Source organism: Poecile atricapillus, chromosome 4 (genome assembly GCF_030490865.1).
Source record: "Poecile atricapillus isolate bPoeAtr1 chromosome 4, bPoeAtr1.hap1, whole genome shotgun sequence".
NCBI lineage: Eukaryota > Metazoa > Chordata > Aves > Passeriformes > Paridae > Poecile > Poecile atricapillus.
In genome coordinates, this window is record NC_081252.1 from 17970357 (window position 1) to 17978127 (window position 7771).

The 7771-nt window shown below is 36.7% G+C and overlaps 1 long non-coding RNA gene across 1 annotated transcript in view; it reads right to left on the reverse strand.

Moving 5' to 3' along the window:
• Positions 1 to 1545: 1545 nt before the first annotated feature.
• The window catches only part of LOC131578953 (uncharacterized), a 21894-nt gene continuing 15668 nt past the window's right edge, over positions 1546 to 7771 (reverse strand). The window contains exon 3 of the long non-coding RNA XR_009277611.1: positions 1546 to 1689. This is a non-coding gene — a long non-coding RNA (uncharacterized LOC131578953). The remainder of the gene's footprint in view (positions 1690 to 7771) is intronic.

The window sequence follows — 7771 nt, forward strand, 5'->3', positions numbered from 1 at the left end:
TTCAAAAAGAAAATTCAACACTTAAAAAGCACAAAAAAACCCAGTAGAATTTCCACAACAATCCGGTCCCCCATTTATATCCCAACAGGGTCAATTGTCAATGCATTTGCCATAAGAAAAAATATACTGTTCTCACGATTGTCTGTGTGTGCAGCTCTCTGCACCCCATGCTGTAAACACACCCCACGGTGTCAGATCCATGCTGTGACCAACAATATGTGCCCAGTGGGCCAGGCCAGCAAGATCTACTGTGTGTTTATGTTTTTTCCTTGGCATTTTTTTAAAGCTGCTTCTTCCCCGGTCTTAGCCTGGCAGTAAAACTTTCTGTAGTGTGGAGGATTGTAAAGCTTCCCATAAAAGCATACTGGAATGAAGCCTTTGGACCCACAAATGGAAGCTCAAGCTCTCCACTGCAAAGCCTTTGTTTTCTAAATGATTTCAGGGTATGCAGCAGGGCATAAAATCTGCACATCAACAGAAATATTTGTAGAAGGTGCAGATAATGTAAGGCATCTCAGTGCCTCACTTCAGGTGACAACTGTGGATCTTTTACAGTGGCATTTCACATCAGAGCACTCCTTAGTTTCCTGAGCTGTGTTGGATATCAAAAGATTCTGAAGTGAAATTCAACCTAAAAGTTCTGTAGAAATATTGGAAATGACAGCTTGGCTGCTCAGAAAGGAAGATCTACTTTAATATTTTTTTCCCCACACAAAGTGGACAGAAGTGTCTGAAATTTCTTTAGAAGAACGCTAAAGGGAAATGTCACATCTCTCCTTGTCCTATTTTCATATGATTTTGGGAATGTGGCACTCAGGTTGGTAATGAACGAATGATAAAATATACCCATTAATTTGAGTAAAGTCAACACTTGTCTAATTCAGTGTGTAAGAGGTCCCTGGAGTGGCAGCATTTTTCTAAAATTTCATCCATCACGATGCAAAACCAGAGTTTGAAATCAGGGCTGCTTGTATTTTGTGACTACTCAGTTAAACCTCACCCTGAATTCTATTCCTATTTCCTGGTTTGATTAATAAAGCCCACTGAAACACAGCTAATGGAACATGAAGACCTTGTGCTGACTTTCAAATAGGATTTTCACTGCTCAGGCCTGTTCACCTGGAAGTTTACTCAAAAGACATAGAGGCATGACAAGGTGTAATTACAGAGAAGTGGCACTGAATATTAAAATTATTCCATGTATGTATTCACAGTGCCAAGCCTAAATCATGTTGAAGTGTTCTAGGATTATCTACAATTCTAGAAGTATAGTTTTAGGATAATTTCTATTCTACATCTTCTAGACTTAACTAGTGTTTCTTAGATGTAAAACATGATACATTGCAACTTGTGAGGACGGTATTTGTGTAGCAATTAGATTTATTTTTTGATAACAAACACAGTAGAATGTATCTGCTAAGAACAAACTTCCCGAAGCACTTTCAGTATTTATGTATGTCCATTTTATATAAGTATATAATAAATAAACATTGCACATATGTAATTATTATTTATTTTATTACATCAAATTCTTTAAGGAGAGTGCAGCTGCCCATTTTAAAAATATTTTTATTTTTGACTGACGTAGTCAGAACCTTTTTTTCAGCACCCTTTGAGTGAAAGATGTCAGCAGTCTTCAGTGATGTTTAAGAATTTCCTTCAATGTATTTGAAACACAAATTTCAAACCCTTCAAAATAAAAGAGAAAAATTTTAATCAAGCTGTCAGTTTTTAAAAATTCTACTTAACTCAAGTGTCATTATTTCCCTGTAAATTAAGACCAATCTTAAAAATATCAAAGCTAGCAGCCAATATTATTTGTATGTCCTTTTCTTAACCACTGTTTATTACTGGATTATGATTTGCTTATAATGTAGCAAAATATAAGCCTTTCTAAGTAATGATAATCAAAAAGTTAAAAAAAAAGAAACTAAAAAAAAATATGATTATATGATTAAATGAAGTTACTTATTAATCCAATGGGCCAAGGACATGAATCCTAATTGAAATACAGAGTCAACTTTGTTAGAGATTTTATGGAAGTATCTTAAAGTATCTTAAAGGTCTGCAAAGATGTTACAAGGATACCATCAAGGAATTCAGTATGACTCTTGCTGGAATTCTGCCCCTGAATTTAAGACTTAAGGTTCTGAGAAACATTGTTGATGAGTTAATGGCGGAGTAAGAAATATTTTTTCTCCTCTGCAAAGGCTCTGGAAGTAATTTACAGCCCAACAGCTACATGGAGAAATCTGTGCCATGAAAGAAAGGAGTGAAAATAATTTTTGCTTGCACATTAACCAGAATGATGGAAAGTTAGTTTAATCTAAGAAGCTCTGCTTTTACTTCTCCCAAACAGAAAAGATAATGAAGCTGTCTCTTTTATTAACTATGGTAATTGATTATGGTACGGGTCAGTTCAGTGAATAGTAGAAATACTGGCAAAATATGAGGAGTTTGTTATAGTTCTTGCCTACCATTGGAGAGCTCCCTTGAATAAAGGTTTCATAATTCATATAGAATAATAAAATGCATGTACTTCTTTATGAAGAACTAGTAGACTAATAACACCATATTATCCTTTATTCAGTATACTAAAACATCAAATATGAAGGGAAAATTCAAACTTCGTCTTTTGTGGTTACTGGCATAGATTTGCAAGCAATAAATCAACTGATTTGCTAATATTTTTCTCAGATCAGGGTAGGTAGAGAAAGAAAATTCTGAGAAAAAGGCATTCAAGTTGGACTCCAGCGGTTGCAACAAAGCCTTGACTTCAGAGGACCATAATTGTCTCAAAGAAATTACTGCACTGCATTATATCTATAGCAAACATACAAAGACATGCAATTTTAATGACTTAAAAGCTTTGAAATTCCACAGCAAGAAGGCCTGTATTTCAGCTGTATTTTAAAGTACTGCTGGGAGTGGGTTACAAGTGTAACCCTGAAACCAGATCCATTAGAAACCAAAATTGCAATATTACAGTTGAATAACATGATACTCAGAATGATGAAGCTGTACGAAAAACAGTGCTTCAAGATGTTCAAAATGGTTTTTAACATCACATTTACCACCTACCCTTCTGAGATAGATATCTGGAGACAGCTTAGCATCTTCCTGATAATTTTAAGAAAGCAAGATTAAGAAAAGAAGGCTAGTGTGCATGGGGAGGTGAGGAGGGTGGTGGGGAGAAACTAAATTGCACTAGATAGACTATTTTTTGTTCTAAAAAAAACTTATTCAATTAACCAAACACAAATATAGTGTAACGTATGCAGTCAAGAAATTTGGTACTGTCAAATCTGTGTCAAATCAATTCATGCATGCAGTCCGTAGAATGTGGAATCCATTGGCAAGGTTGGTTTCTAAAACCCTAAAAGGGTATTTATTCTATGAAACTACAAATTCTATCTTGGCTCTTGAAACATATTTGCTCTTAATTTTGCCACACATCTATTTATATTATTTTTCCCTGTTCTAACTAGTTAATGTGCTAATTTTCACAAATATGTTTATGTTGTTTTTCGTAACACTTAAAAATTAAATCATTTTAAAATATGCAACATATTCATCTGCTTTTGGAATCAGTGTAGAATACATGCTTTGTAATCCTTCTAAAAAGCCTGCTTGAGTTTGCTTTGGGTACTACAGGCAAAACATTGCTTACATCCTTTTCTTTTGCTGCCAATGGAATTCTTTAATATAAAAAATCAGTCTGCTGAATATCTTCTATTACCCAGGCATTTCTAGTATTTATAGCTGCTCTCAGGATTTCAATCACAAAGAGAAATGCTGAAACTGTTGCTTAGCAAACGCCTTCCTTTATCAGCAGTGAAGACATTTCAAGACATCTAATTCAAATTAAGAAATTTGAACCAATTATTTTGGTGAACAGACTGTTTGAGATCCTGATGACATCTCAATAGCTAGAGAGTATGACAGATTATCCAAAGACACATTAGAAGCTGCATACATGCAGTTATTTTCATTGCTGCATCCCATAAAACCAGGCCTGTGGATTAATAGACTCAAAAATCAATAAAAGGTTGGCCACATTAAAACACGGTGTTAAGCACCAATGAGAAGACAGTTTCTAGTCAAAGTACTGGGAAAAAAAAGGAACCTGTTTGTGTCAGGGCATTTCTCTTCCCCCAGAGTAATTGTTGCTGGCCTAATTCCTTGATCTGGTTTGTTCTCCTGAATAGTCTCCAGCAGGTGCCATATTTAATAAAAATGCCCCAGTCCTGAGTAGCACACTGGAGTTAATAATGGAGTGGCAAAGTTTTAATGTTCCTTAATCTGTTTTCACTTGGTTAACCTGAAAATAATGTCTGCCTGCCCTACTGGCAGCTCCAAAGACTACAGTGAACAGGTGGGGTGTTTTCTTTCCAGGAAATGTCAGTTTGATGTCTGGAAGCAGATGTAGTTTTCCCCGACTCAGTGCGTGTCTATCTTCTAACTTAATAGGAGCTCTAAATAGCTGACAGGTGATAATACATCTAGTCAGCTCTAACCATATTCTGACTACACTGCCAGCTAGTAAAGGGGAAACTTTTTTTCTGCAAAAAACAGTGATCACCTTTTAGAGCAAGAGAGCATGTTTGAAAAGCTTTCTGAGTAGAAAATCAATTCAGATTGATATAGCAATAGATCTATGTAAGTGATCGATCTGCATGCATAGAAACTTTATCTTGATATATTGGCGATCTGATGTTAAAAATTGTTTTCAGGGAAGAAGAGATTATTTAAATCTCCATTCTAGGCACCTATAAGTAAAAGAGGATACAGAAGTGTATATCTAATCTAACCTCAGATGTCAACTCTAGGGCAAGAATCTAAGCCTAAATTCATAAGTAGTATTTTTCTTTCAGAAACCCATTATTGAGCATTTTGGGTGGCTCCAGTGTGGTTCCATTAGTGCAGTCCTCACGGGCTGAAAGCTTTTTCTCCAGTACTCTTTTGGTGACTTCTGCAGTCAGACTAGTTATTCCAGGCTTGCATTACTCAGTTTTTCTGAGAGGAGCAAAGGAGCAGAGAAAAATGAAAGGAGTTCTGGTATTAGTTTTTTCCTTTCTCTCTCTCTCTCTCTCTCAATACTTCTATTTCCCTTCAACCTGTCCTGGTCTGAGCAAGGACCATCTGCTCCTCTCACCTTCCAGTTCTTCACAGAAGTTGGTCCAGCATGTAGAAAGCAATATTTTTTTTCCATACTAATTTATTCTCTGAGAGCTTCACCACTGATGATACTCAGCTAATTTCCTGTTCCTGGTGGTTAACTTCTATTTCCTGTTCCTGGTGGTTCTTGGTGTGCGTCGTTGCAAATTGTGTCCCCTAAAGTAAATATTTCATATCATGCTGAGATGGCATCTAATTCCAGGTTATGGTAAATTTCTGGTTAGAATCACACTACTCACAGATTGTTTTTGTCATCAGAAATTCAAAATTAATTTGACTGTATGGAAGGGAAATCATTTGCCAAACCTAATTTTTAGGAGAACAGTGATTTTGAGCTGTATAAAGTGAAATTCTGCATAACTCACCAGGTGGATGGTCCTGTCTTTTGTTATTGTGTAGTAAAGTAATTCAGATTATGAGTGCAGATAATAGACTGACTGACGGACTGACTGACCAAGCCACTGACCAACTTTATTTGCTAAGCCTGAGATTAATGGAACAAAAATCTCTGGCGACTTAAAACCTCCTGAAAAACAAGATTTAAAATAGAAAGGATGACACAACTCTAACAATAGCATTGTGAATGGTGACATTGTCATTCTGAATGGAGATCTGCTTGAGACAAATTGAATAACAATGCTCTTTTTCTTCATTAAGGCCATTAAAATCTGTAAGGCTATGGAACCTGGATAGACATAAAGGTTTTAAAAAGCAATGAGGGAAGACTAATGCTCATTGCTTGAATACTTCTGCTTGAAAAGCCCAGTTAGGTAAAAGTTTGTGCTAATTTGTGCTCTCTGAAAAATCTACACAGAAAAATCTCATTTTTGCATTGGTTCAAAAAAAACCAAAACAACACAACTTTTTTTCTTAGTATCACCACATTAATATTAAAAATTCTTTTAGAAGTGTGAAATATTTTTTTTTCTATTGCAATGGGAGATAAATCTTATTTTTGCATAGCACCAAAATACAGAAATTCACCGAGAATCTTTCACTGTGCCTCACTATGCTGTTTCAATGGGGTGTCTCTTGCAGTTTTCTATTGTTTTTTGGAAGTGCTAATATTAGCATGAGCTGTGATAAGAATTATTTAAGAACCTAATTGCATGCTCTCTATTTGGCATTTGAATTTTGCATCTTTGGAATTCATCTTTTCAGAGCGCTTCATTTAGTTTCTATTAATACCCTGTAATTTAATAATTGTAGTGGGAGGCTAGGGAGAATATGGAACAAGGAAAGATTTGCATATTTCTTTGATACAGTAGTTTGTGATAGGCTCTGACCTTTTTCTTTTTTAGACTGATCTTAAAAAGCAGTTTTGCTAAGGCTGGTGTGAATACCATGGAGCACAGAGAGACCAGATAGGGAGACTTTATCCTTTATTCCAGTCACTTGTCATTATGAGTCAGGAAAGGCTGAATCAATCCATCAGAGCTCTGCAAAACAGTATTAAGCTATGTAATTCTTGATTGAATCTTGCTTGCAATGTAGATATCAGCCTGAAGAAATGATCTTCTAAACTAAATCTTACCATGAAAACAGAAAAAAATATTGCTTTTTTTTTCTGTTGCCCTTAGACTATGTTGAAAAGCACATCTGAAAAAAAAATATGGCTGTGACTTCATGTTTGAGTTTTTGCCTGTTAAAACATATTACTACAGGCCTCTGTTTTTTGCTCTCATAACCCGAATTAGAAAATAGCATGCAAAAAAGAAATCTTCTGGAAAGATTGGCTAATGGCTGTGTAAACAGCAAATGCTTGCCACATATGGGCATTAGGAGATTTTATTGCAAAGACTTAGTGACTACTGTGAACAGGGTAGAGCTCAGATCTTTTGGGAGAGGCTTGGAAGTTGCTTGGCAAAGGCCTTTCCAGACCTTGGGACTCAGGGCCTATGCAAAAAAAGGACTACAGCAGCTAAAAGGCAAAGGCTGTGCTGCTTGGACCTTCTGCAAGGGTGTGGGGTGATGTGAGTGATGGAACACAGAGCTGTGAGGCTAGACCTTGACTCCTGTCTTCACTTTGGGCTCCTCACAACAAGAAGGACATTGAGGTCCTGAAGAATGTCCAGAGAAAAGCAATGAAGCTGGGGAAGAATCTGAAGCACATGTCTGATGAAGAGCAGCTGAGGGAGATGGGGGTGTTTATCTTGGAGAAAAAGAGGCTGAAAAGTGACCTTATCAGTCTCTAAAACTGCCTGAAAGGGGGCTGTAACCAGGTGAGGGTCAGGCTCTTCTCCCAAGTAATAAGTGACAGGACAAGATGAAACGGCATCAAGTTGCATCAGGGGAGATTTGCCTTGGATATTAGGAAAAATTTCTTCACTGACAGGGTTGAACAGTATTGGACCAGGATGACTTAGGAAGCAGTGGAGTTGCCAGCTCCGGAAGAATTAAAAAAACATGTAGATGTGGCACTTGGGGACACAGTGCAGTGGTGGACTTGGCAGTGCTGAGTTAATGGATGGACTTCCATTAACTCAGAATCATTTTAGATTGGAAAAGATTTCTAAGATCACCATCTATGACGGTCAACAAGACGAGGCTTAAGCAGGGTCACCTCAAGCATTTGCATGTTAGCAAGGGAATG